Below are 12685 nucleotides of genomic sequence, written 5' to 3'. Positions count from 1 at the left end.
CACGTGGCGCAAGATTAAGAGCCGAAGTATCCTATTATAATACAACCTACTACACAATGTATACCTAACCACTTAGTCGTATCCTATCTAGTCAACCCTAGGGACGTATATATAATTTAATGTAACCACCTACCCTATAAAATGGAAAGATGAATAGGTTAGGAAGGATAGCCTATTAGCTAAGGCTAGCCCCCTCTCTCTGATGGCCTCCATATGCCTTCTTCTTCTTCCTTAGAGATCCATGAGAGCCTCTCCAATGGAGATCATGTAACACTTCATATCATCGTGATAACCTGTGGATGTAGGTTACCATTGACCGAACCACGTAAAAGATCCGTCTCCCTTTATTTTCATGTTCTTTATCTTGTTTTATGTAGGATAATGTGTGTTTTGATGGTTAAGATCATCTTGGGTGTAGTAGCAGAAAATATTCAACTACATTTTGGCGCTAGAAACTCGTGAAAGAACATTAATACTTCACTGCGAGCAAGTTTTGTAAGAGATCCAGTGAAGATCCGGTTGAAATAAGTGCTTTAAGGGCATTTTTTTTCAAAGATTCGGGATCTTCAGACAACAAAGTGTCTCGTCTGAGTCCAAACAAAGCCTAAGAGAAAGAAGTGCAGGCGAAGTTGATGAGGCGGAGATATGAACAAAAACTTCATCAAGCACTGGAATCAATAAATTTGTCATAAGCAGTCGATTGGGAATCGAAAATTCTTCTTCCTATCTCTCTTATATTGTTCTTATTTCATCAGATCTACAAGTTGTGAGAAAAATCTCTCACATAAATTTAAATTTGATTTTCACAAAAATCAGAAATTTATTTCAAAATCATCTTTGAAAACAAGTTTTATCTATCGATCTATGGTTTCCAAACCTTGTTTTACAAACCCATTAAGGGATTTTCTCTGAAAAACACAAAAATAGGGATTTCTAGACTAATTTAGTTTTTCCCTGTGAATGAAATTGAATGAACTGTTGATGATATATCTCGTTCTTCATACGATAAAGGTTAACTTATCTTTGTATTGACTAATCACCCACACGATTTGTTGATTGCAGTTATACCACGAAGATGGAAGAAGCTGCACGATTAAAATCGGAGCAGCGACAACAGCTCAGGATTATAGACCATCATTAACATCGCCACCATCTCGAGACCAACTGTATAGAATCACCGATTCAATCGAACTATCTCATACAACTCAATTCGGAGCCTCAACCTCTAGGTGCTCGTAAAAAAGCAATCAACACGATGATGTTTAACTCGAGCTCGTGACAGCGATATCGGACTCAACAGTTATCTCCAAGTACAAAACTCGGACAGACAATCAACCAAATGGAGGAGAAAGAGACATTCAGTCGCCAGGGGCGGAGCCACATTGAGAGGTGGGTGTGCAATTTCACCCCCTCAAATGTGAGCTTCCAAGCCTCGTTTAAGCAATTTTCCCTCATTTTATCCATTTTAACCTTTTTGCACCCCCTAAAATGTGCACCGGTTGATAACTTACCCAACCATTTCTAGAATTCTTTTCTAGAATTCTGGCTCCGCCCCTGTCAGTCGCTGAGCAAAAGCTCCAGCAGAAAGATGAATAGAACCTCAAAGGAGGATGGACGAGCTCACATAGAAGCAGTTCGCGATGGCAGGCTTCCATCAACACTTTAGCCTGATTTAGGAAAAACGATGATGGACGAAATCCCATCGGAATGATTCACCAGCATCGTGACTACAAGCCATCCAGAGCTCGGACTACAAGCGATATCGGAAACACAATCCATATCGGAGCAACCATCTCGTACAACTCAAACAAGAGCATCCATCTCGGACAGAATAGCAACAAAGCGATGTCTCAACAACAATCATAGCCAGCACGATAAGAGCTCGGACTCAGTCCATATCGAATATCTCAATCGGAGCAACCATCTCGTACTGGCATTACCCCTCAGTTCGGAGCATCAATCTCGGACGAACAATCAAAGCTCGGTCTATATCGGGCTAGAGCAACATCGGAGCAAGAGTCAGCCAGCACAATGTTGATTCAATAGAGCTCGGACTCATCAGTTCACTTCTGAGCATCAATCTCGGACAAGCAGTACAACCAGAACATGAACTCGTATGCCTCAACATCTTACCCTGACTTGGGCTAATCTTTTTGATATCTCTTCATACTTTCTTATCGTGATTTCCGAACGAGCCTATTCCATATCGTGATCACTAACTTCATTGACTTGCTGTTACAGAGAGATGATGATGGACGAAGTCACATCGGAGCACCAATCTCGGACAGACAATGAATGAGCCAACCAGAGCATGATCTCGTACTCACCAAGTCACCGGACCAGAAGCAATGTCGGATGAGAAACCAATCAACACGATATGAGCCAACCAGAGCATGATCTCGTACATACAAAGTCATCGGTCAAGAAGCACGAACTCTGATCGCAGATGGATATCGGATGAGAGCACGATCTACTCAGACTCATATGATGTTCATCCAGAGCATGGACTCGGACCTACCCGGACTTATCACAAGTTCATATCTGAGCAGTAACTCGGATGACACACCCTCCTCTCTTAATTTTCTTTTCTTATTGCATACATGACATGGTAGATTTGTAATAGCTCAATGATTATATCAAATGCTTAAATAAATGATTCATTTTTTGAGTTCAGAGAAATTTAATACATTTCATGAACAGTATGCGTAATCTATTATGTTCAACAGAAGAACTCAACTATTGCGCCTATGTTAGATGGTTCATCCATGCTCGTCAGGCTTATCTCGTAGCAGCCATCTCGGACAGATTCCACCTAAGAGAAACGATCAACATGATCAGATAAAGAGCACGAACTCGGACTCATCTGTCCATCTCCGAGCAGCAACTTGGATAACAGACCTTTCTTACCTTATCTCTTGATTAATGCGTACTTTACATACTCTACTAAATAATATAATATCTAGATGCTTTATATATATGCTTATATGCTTTCAATCAAAAGCATTTTGATACATTCAATGACCGACAGGTGCATGATGAAATGCTCTACAGAGAGACTATGCTATGGCATCTATCCTAGATGGACATTCCGAGACCAATAATTATATGTTATCCAAAGCAATCATCTCGGAACGGTCACGACAGTGCATCCGAGCTCGTCAAGCTCAGGATTTAGCTTGCAAACAACGTCCATAGCAGGGGCAACAAGCAACCTCATGATAAAGGCTATAAAGCTTGAGAACGATACAATTTCCTACCTTTCTTGCAAATCTAAGGACAAACAAGGCAATTTCTAACTCATATATTCTACGTTCATTATTCAATGAATATATATATGCCTAACCAAGGCACAATTTTGCTTAAGAGCAAGCTAAGAAAATAGCTAGTCGCAAAGACTCAAGCCGGTATACGTATCGCACTGGTACATCCAGAATTAGGTGCCGCAATCTAGCGCACCTGCTCCACAACAAGCATCACAATAAATGGCAATGTGACACCTTATCGCATGAAAATGAACAGAAATTGTTTACATAAGGTAAATGCTTTAAAATTATTGAATGCCTTAACATTATGATTTATTAACATTTCATGTTTTGCAGCAAATCTCCATATGGTCGGAGAATTCAGTTAAGTCGGATTAATTATCCGCATAAAGTAAAGTCGGATTAGACATAATCCGCATAAAGGCATGCCTATCATGCATTAGGAACTAGCATTATGCTAGATAAGGATATAATCATATTAGTTAAAATCTTCATAAAGGCATGCTTATCATGCACTAAGTTTAGAGTCTGATTAGTCGTAATCCGCAATAAAGCTATTGTTGTGTTTGCGTTTTCTTGCAGGTACACTTGATGTATGTATGGTACATATGCTTGTTATATATATGTGTTTTCCTGCAGGGTTACTTGGTGTATCATACATACATCCTTCTCTTGTTCTATATGTATGTGCTTGTTTGCAGTGACATTGAATGAATGATGTATAATGTGATATAAATATCTTCCTCTTGTCAAATCTGTTTTTTTTTTGCAGGATAATTTAATGTTCTTAATATGGAATTTCCATCACAGATGGTAATAGGGGCATGATTCCCATACGAGGAAACATTTTCTCGAGGCCATTACTAATGGTATCGGGGTAAACCAAACCCTCGTGCGAGAAAATATTTAATGTAACCACATGCCCTATAAAATATAAAGAGGAATAGGTTAGGAGGGATAGTCTGTTAGCTAAGGCTATCCTCCTCTCTCTCTGATGGCCTCCATAGGTCTTCTTCTTCTTCCTTAAAGCTCCATTAGAGCCTCTCCAATGGAGATTATGTAACACTTCATATCATAGTGATAACCCGTGGATGTAGGTCACCATTGACCGAACCACGTAGAAGATCTGTCTCCCTTTACTTTCATGTTCGTTATCTTGCTTTATGTATGTATTTGTAGGCTAGATGTGTTTTTTTGATGGTTAAGGTCATCTTGGGTGTAGTAGCAGAAAATATGCGTATGCTTAAGAAGTTGAAGTTTCTTGCAAAACACAAAACCAACACTACCTATAAAAATAAAGGAATTCCACATATCGCTAACAAAATCAAAAACATTTGGATTAGGGAACCATTAATACTCACAGCAGAATGGAGAGGAACCATGCTTCACCTCTTTGCAAATCAGAGCAAGGACGAACAAGAGCATGTTGATTAGCTTGAGGGTAAACTCTCTCCCAAGCAGGAGAAACCATGATTCTATCAATCATACTTCTTATGTTGTGAGTTTGATTATTTTTCCAAGTAAATGGAGCTCAAATCAAAGGAAGGTCAAAAAGATGATGCCTAGAAAATTATTAAGCTTAGACATATCACTTGTTGCTTGATGACCTCTCATGAATGAAACGAATTTTATTAAAATCACCTCCTATCACCCATGGATAATTCCATGAACCTCTAGTCTCTTCCAGCTCCCTCCAAAACAGTTATTTTTAAAACATGGTTCTAATGGACGAGTAAAAATTAGTATGGGTGAACTGGACACCGAAAATATAGCAAGAATGAATGTGGATTCATCCTGGATTAAACTTAAAAAATAGCGAGGGTGAAACTGGATGCATGTAAATTAAAAGTATGAAAAAGTATTTGAAAATGGGTAGGATGAAACTGTTTATATCCTGGCTATTTTGACATTCTCGTTCATTTAAACAATATCAAACTTTACATGTCTTTTTTACCCACGAATTGTCGTTCTTGGGTTAATTAACCAACCTTGTGGAGAAACAAATAGGCTGGAAATAAAGAATCTGGTACTCTAACTTAGAACATTATGTTGATAATTCATTGAGTTTTTCAAATATACAAAGCTTGTAAAAAAACAGACATAAATTTTGAAATATACGAAGTGTTTAAATATTTCACGATGTGTTCTGTAATAACAGATTTGTGTAAAAAATAAATAAATCACATGACACATTATTTATTTTCTTTGGATCAAATGTATATAAATTTCGAAACCTCATTTAATTGGCGGGACTTAAAAGTCCATGCTAAATTTACTAATTCAATTTCTAATTTTCCTTTCAAGATTGTGAGAAATTTGCATTCTAAAACTCCATGGTTGAATATGTAGATGCGTTTCTTTAGAAAAAAGGAAATGTATTTTACTTATACAAAGTACCGACAAAAGAAACAAAAAGGGTTGTCGCCCTTATTTTCTGATTATCTAAGACAACCTCGCCCCTAATCAGAGAACAAACTCATTTCCTTTCAAGGTATAACTATTACTGTTTAGTTTACTCCAATATCTCACTTCCTTTACATTATAGACTTACCCATAAACCACAGTAAATCCGACATTATTATTATTTCACTGAGCTGAGACAAGTAATTACTGAAAAGAGAATTTATACACCTTAAAACCAGACAGATAGAATCAGTATTTGGTGTACTACACCAGCAAGTAAATGAATCACGTAAATATTGACGAATGCTGGTTTTGCAACACTTCATTTGCTTGTCCATTTTTTATCCATTCGTTAGTCACAAATTCTTCATGTACTACCAGTATTGCTTGCAGGTCCTACTAGTACTACTGTTAGCCACAATTTCTTTATGTAATGATTCAAACAGAGAGATATTTTAAAATTCTGCTAGCCCAAGTTAGGTAAATATAACTGGTTACTGGTTTGCCCTTCTTATTTTATTGTCTTCAAATCACATTTTGATCTCCCTCTGCGCTTCAGATTAGGAGCCATTATCAAAGGTTTTGAACTGCGCTTCAGATTCAGACCGATTCCTATGCTCCTACTAAACTTTACTACTTTTTTTTTTTTACCAAAGAAAAAACTTTGCTACTTTCATTTTGTTTAATAAGTCATTTTTGTTTGGTTGGATGATTTCACGGTCCCAACACTTTTACAATTCGTGGTTTCGTTAGATGGTTTGGTTTTGTTTCAACAAAACAACCTACACTTGCCATCTATCCTAGTTCTGTCAGCTTGTAATTGGCTTCGTGGAAAGGTAATATTGGTTGAAATAATAGAAAAATCTTTTAATCCATATTTGTAAAGCAACTCATGTGCGGAAGTATGTATCTCGATTCCTGATGTAAACTACCCTGGTATGTACGTCATCTGACGATCCCAAGTTCACTATAAAACTTAGAATTTTCTTAAAATATCAAACATCAAGGGGCTGAGCCAAGTAAAAGGAAATTAGGGTCGGTTGTCAGCATTGTCAATTCTAGAATTACTTTCTCTAGATTCCTCGGATGGTCCAAAAACTTTTTTTAACTAACAGCAAATGATCACTCTAGATTTTTTTTTTTTTTTTTTTTTTTTTTTTTTTTTTTTTTTTTTTTTTTTTGAAGTATGCATTTTATTAAATTAAACCGAGATTACACGTGGGAATGTTATGTCCATAGAGTCTGCTATTACAATAGAACTTATAGATATGAGAATTACATTATCTCACATTGTTGTTGCGAGCTTTTCTATAGAGTAATCATCTGCCGCTCGATTTGCCAGACCGTCCGTTGCTTGATTTCCTTCTCTGTAGACGTGTTTAATGGTATATTGCTGAATTTGGGTAAACCTATACTTGATTTATGCGATCTGGTTAGAAATATACCATGGAGCTTCAACGTCCGTGGTTAGAAATCTCGTTAAGTTCTCCGAGTTTGTTTCAAATTGAACTTTTGGTCATCCCCGTTCCATTGCCGTTCTTGATGCGATGAGCATGGCCCAAGTTTACGCTGCAAGTGTAGTGGTGATACCCAGCGGTTGTGAGATTGCTAAGATTGTAGCGGCCTCCTCGTTTCGACATACAACACCGGCTCTCGCTATTCCAGGATATCCCCTTGCCGCTCCGTCCGTGTTAATTTTGATCCAATCTAAATGGGGTTTGATCCATCCCACAAAGATGGTTATTGTTGCTAGTGTCGTTTGCGCTGAGTTCGGATAAGGTTGCATCCCAGGTAGTACTAGAGGTAGGTGGTTTTGATCCCAGATATATTCCTGTTGGAGTTTAATGGCCATCTGCATTATATTCGTCGAATTTGGCAGTTGCTGGCAATAGACTACGTCGTTCCTAGCTATCCATAAGGACAAAGAAGGAAGCAAAAGGATGTGGTGACTGGGGCAGGAGCTTTTGTTTTGAGGAGTAGGGAGACTGTCGTCTGATGGGGTAATGAGGTGGGTATATTATGAGTAGGGTTTTGGTTGTTAGTGAGATGAGCTAGTAGGAGGTTCCAAGAATCAATGGCTGTTTGACAATGAAGCAGAATGTGACTGGAAGTTTCAGGGCTAGAACTGCATTGAGGACATAGGTTGGAGTTGGTGAGTTGGATGCAGTTGAGAATGTTGAGGGTTGGTAAACCCTCATTAATTGTTTTCCACAAGAAAAACTGTACTTTTGGGGGGACACGAAAGTGTCCAAAGGAAGGTAGTTGGTGGAAGAGGGTTTTGATGGGTTTGTACAGAGTCGTTGATGAGGCGGTTATATCCTGATGCCGTCGTATATTTTCCGCTTTTGGTAAAAGGCCAAATGATCTTGTCTGGTTGGTTGTTCTGTGGAATGGGAATGCTGACGATTCATTGAACTATGGGTTGGGGAAGTAGATCTAGCCTATCATGATTCCAGTTCTTTGTTGACGGGTCGATGATGTAAGCAACCGATTGAATGGGATAGCATAAAACTGGGTTAATGTTGTTATTGAATTGTGGAATCCAGTTTGATTGAATAGGGGTGTTTACTCCGTCTCCAATTTGATGGAAGAGATGATGTTTGAAGGTTGGTATGAGCGATGCCAATTGTCTCCATTATGGACTGGGAGATGACGGGAGAGGAGGGATGTTTTCGAAAATGGGTGTATGTTTGAGGTATTTTGCATTATATAATGTGGATAGAATGGAGGTAGGCTTTTCGTGAATGTTTCATATTCGTTTCATGAGAAGTGCTTTGTTGTGCTCCTTGCTGCTTCTGATGCCTAGCCCTCCCTGAACTTTGGGTTTGTATAGCTTGTCCCTTCCTAGTGGGTGGAGCTTTTTGATGGAAGAGTCATGACCCCAGAAGAAATTTGTTGTAATACGATCTATTTTTTGTGGATGTGTGAAGGAAGGGCTTGTGTCTGCATGAGGTGATTGGTTGTAGGAGTAAGGGACGATTTTATGAGTGTGAATCTGCCAGCTTGGTTTAGGCACTTAGTCATCCAACCTTTTGCCTTTCGAGTTAGGTGCTGAAGGATTGGGGAAAATATATGGCTAGAAGATCTCCCATGTTTAAATTGTACTCCTATGGGGGGGGGGGGGGGGGTTGATGTTGTTGGAATATTGAAGGATTGTTTTAGTTCATAGGTAGGGGGGGGGGTTGATGTAGTTGGAATATTGAAGGCTTGTTTTAGTTCATCTAGTTGGTGGTGTTCTAGCTTCAGATGATGGATGATTGTTGATTTCGATGTGTTGATGAGTTGACCCGCCGAATTTCCATAAGCTTGTAGCAGATGTTTGAGGTGATTGGTGCCTTCCGGAGTTGTTTTATATATTATCAATAAGTCATCTGCGTACATGACATGTAGTATTGGCGGGGCCTTCTGGGAAATGCGGAGCCCTTCTATCTTTTTCTGATTTTCAAGGATTCCCAAATTTTTGGATAGTATTTCCGCGCATATAAAAAATATATAGGATGAGAGAGGATCTCCTTGCCTTATCCCCTAGTTGGAGTGATGTACCCATGCGGAGTGTCGTTGATATTGATTGAGTAGGTTACTGTTGATATGCGTAGCATAATATAATCCACGAAGGTAGATGGGAATCCTAACCTGGTGAAAGCTTGTTTAATGAAACCCCAGTCCAAGGAGTCGTAAGCTTTTTGAATATCTAGTTTAAGAGATATTTTAGGATCCTTAGTGCGGTTTGAGGTTCTGATGTAATGAAAAAGTTCGACAGCGATGGCTATGTTGTGGTGAATGTATCTTTGTGGCACAAAGGCACTCTGATATGGACTTATCAAAAATGGGAGTATAGGTGTTATGTGATTCACCAGTATCTTTGAAATAATTTTATACGTGACATTACATAACCCTATTGGCCTAAATTGGGATGGTTTTGAGGGGTGATCAATCTTTGGGATTAACGTGAGGTTAGTATGATTCATGAGAGGGTGAATACTAAGGGAAGTAAAGAAACTTCGAACCATCTCAATAAGTTTTGGTTGGGTTGTTTCCCAAAAACTTTAAAAAAAACTTACTGGTATATCCATCCGGTCCTGCGGCACGTTCCGATCCTATTGAGAAGAGAGCCTCTTTGATATCCTCGGGAGTCACTTCAGTTGTTAGCATATTACATTGTTGAGGGGTTAACCTTGGTGATACTGCTTCAAACAGGCTTTCGTCAATTACTGTATTGGGTGCAGTATACTGATCTGTGAAGTGCTCAATCATGAGATCGATAATTTATGCCTTATCTGTAATCCAGTTGTTTTGATGATCCTGGAGTTGTTGTATGTTGTTACAGCTTCTATGAATTGTAGCCTTGATATGAAAGAAAGTTGTGTTGCGGTCTCCAAATTGAAGCTATTGGATTCTGGATTTCTGTTGCCAGTAAGTTGCGTGCAATCAAGTAGATTTAGGTGTTCAATTCGGAGTTGTTTTTCTTGTTGAATCCAATTTTCCAGTTCAGTACCATTTTGCGTCGCACATTGATGTTGGGCTGCTTTGATTTTCGCGGTCGATTTTTTAATCAATATGGGAAGGTGACCGAAGTTGATCTTGTTCCATTCTGTCAAGGCTTCGCTGGTTGATATGAGTTTGAGCTGGAGGTTTAAGGGTGGATCCGAGTCATGTAGCTTATCCCATGCCGAGTTAACTACTTGATGAAGCTGAGGATGAGATAGCCATAGGTGCTCAAATTTGTAATTCTTGTTTCCTTGCCAGTGTCTGAAGTAGAATAGGAGTATGATCTGATGCTATTCTCGGAAGATGAGTGACTCCGGCGTGAGGGTTGGCAGTTCTCCAGTATTGGTTTGCTATTGCTCGATCGAGTCTTTCCTGGATGTTGTCCTGGCCTTCTTGATTGTTCGTCCATGTGAATGGATCCCCTCTGAAACCAAGATCAATATATCCCATCTGATCCATTAAGCTGAGAAAAGGTTGCATTTGTGCATAAGTGACTGGCCTGCCTCCTTTTTTCTCTGATTGGTCCATCACTTCATTGAAGTCTCCCAAGAGTATCCAAGGTGTTGAAGTGTTGGGAAAAATTATTGGGAAGTCTTCCCAAAAGATTTTCCTTGGGTCTGGGTGTGGAGGGCCATACATACATGTGCAAAGCCAAGGCTGGGCTGGAGTTGGAGGTGTGATTTTCACGAAGGTGTTGGAGGCTCTTGTTGAGTGGAGGGGATTTGCGAATTATTCTCACCTTAGGTTTCTTACCACCATCAATCTCGCATTCGGACTCCTATGAATAACAAAGCAGATAAGAAATAGAGGCAACAATATTGTTTGTACAAAAGAAAATATTTCTTACTCCTTTGTTATGCGATGACTTCCTCTTGAGAGATTCTTTGTCTTTCAAACTTGAAGAAGAATTAGGGTTACGAATTGTGAATTGTGAAACAAAACAAGTATAGGTATTAATATGACGACAAATCGGTAACATAAAGAGAGATCAGAGACAAATCAATAACATATAGAAAGATCAAATCAGTTCCAACAAAATATACAAACCTTTGATCAGGATCCATAGGAACAACAACAAAATTTAAAGATAAAACCTTGAAAGGATAATGGAGGAATCTGGAGAAGATAAAGATTTATAGATAATTCACAGAGACAAGAAGGGAAGACGAAATAAAAAAGAAAAGATTATCTCTCCTCAATTTTGGTTAATAAATAGATAAAAAAAAATGATGACCGGTTAAATTCGAACGTGCTGGTAAAAAGGGAGAAAATCAATACGTGTAGACGGTTACACTCAAATCACGAAAACTTGTCGGCTGATAAGAATATGAAGAGGTGAATGAGTACGGCATTGTAAATTGGAATTTCTCATATCATTCCCTTTATAAAGAAACGACATGACAAGAGGCAAAACGTAGATACCAAATATCACACGTCTATTATATGTGCGAAGTAATGGTTTGATGAACAAGCGAAGGTTATCGCGTACAATACAATTAAGATGACGCGTTTGTCAGAAGAATCACGAGTAAAGTGTGATGATCGTGCGAAGTTATAGAATACGTGCGAAAAGAGTCAGAGTAAGCGTGCGTTAATGACGCACGCCAGATCCGAAAATAAGGGCTTTATTAGCTGTCATCCACTATGTAAAATCCCTATATAACGGGACCGAACGACCATGTAAAAGGAGAGATCTTTTTGAGAACTTAGACTTGGAATTCAGGAGAGAGAAAGATTGTTTGTTCTCCAAGTTAAAGTTCATTTCAAATCTTGTAAGTATATTGAAGATTCTATAAATGAATATATGAATTTTAAGATGATTACTTGAATTGTTATTAAGATTTCATTAATAGGGTGGTCGTAGAATTTCCTACAACTACAACTATCTTGGACACTAGCATTAGTTTTACTTGTTAAAATAAAATATTCAAATTTCACAGCTGGTAGACATCTTCTAATGAGATTAGCTGCTTCTACAAATGAGAAGATGTCTACCAGCTGTGAAATTTGAATATTTTATTTTAACAAGTAAAACTAATGCTAGTGTCCAAGATAGTTGTAGTTGTAGGAAATCCTACGACCACCCTATTAATGAAATCTTAATAACAATTCAAGTAATCATCTTAAAATTCATATATTCATTTATAGAATCTTCAATATACTTACAAGATTTGAAATGAACTTTAACTTGGAGAACAAACAATCTTTCTCTCTCCTGAATTCCAAGTCTAAGTTCTCAAAAAGATCTCTCCTTTTACATGGTCGTTCGGTCCCGTTATATAGGGATTTTACATAGTGGATGACAGCTAATAAAGCCCTTATTTTCGGATCTGGCGTGCGTCATTAACGCACGCTTACTCTGACTCTTTTCGCACGTATTCTATAACTTCGCACGATCATCACACTTTACTCGTGATTCTTCTGACAAACGCGTCATCTTAATTGTATTGTACGCGATAACCTTCGCTTGTTCATCAAACCATTACTTCGCACATATAATAGACGTGTGATATTTGGTATCTACGTTTTGC

The 12685-nt window shown here is 38.4% G+C and overlaps 1 long non-coding RNA gene across 1 annotated transcript; it reads left to right on the top strand.

Moving 5' to 3' along the window:
• The first annotated feature begins 371 nt into the window (after positions 1–371).
• LOC113274683 lies at positions 372–2694 on the top strand. The gene is made up of 2 exons (XR_003323149.1): positions 372–2114; positions 2242–2694. It is a non-coding gene; the product is annotated as an uncharacterized LOC113274683 (long non-coding RNA).
• The last annotated feature ends 9991 nt before the right edge of the window (positions 2695–12685 follow it).

This window comes from Papaver somniferum, chromosome 4 (genome assembly GCF_003573695.1).
Source record: "Papaver somniferum cultivar HN1 chromosome 4, ASM357369v1, whole genome shotgun sequence".
In the NCBI taxonomy this organism is placed as follows: Eukaryota; Viridiplantae; Streptophyta; class Magnoliopsida; order Ranunculales; family Papaveraceae; genus Papaver; species Papaver somniferum.
This window is presented reverse-complemented; position numbering and strand designations above follow the sequence as displayed.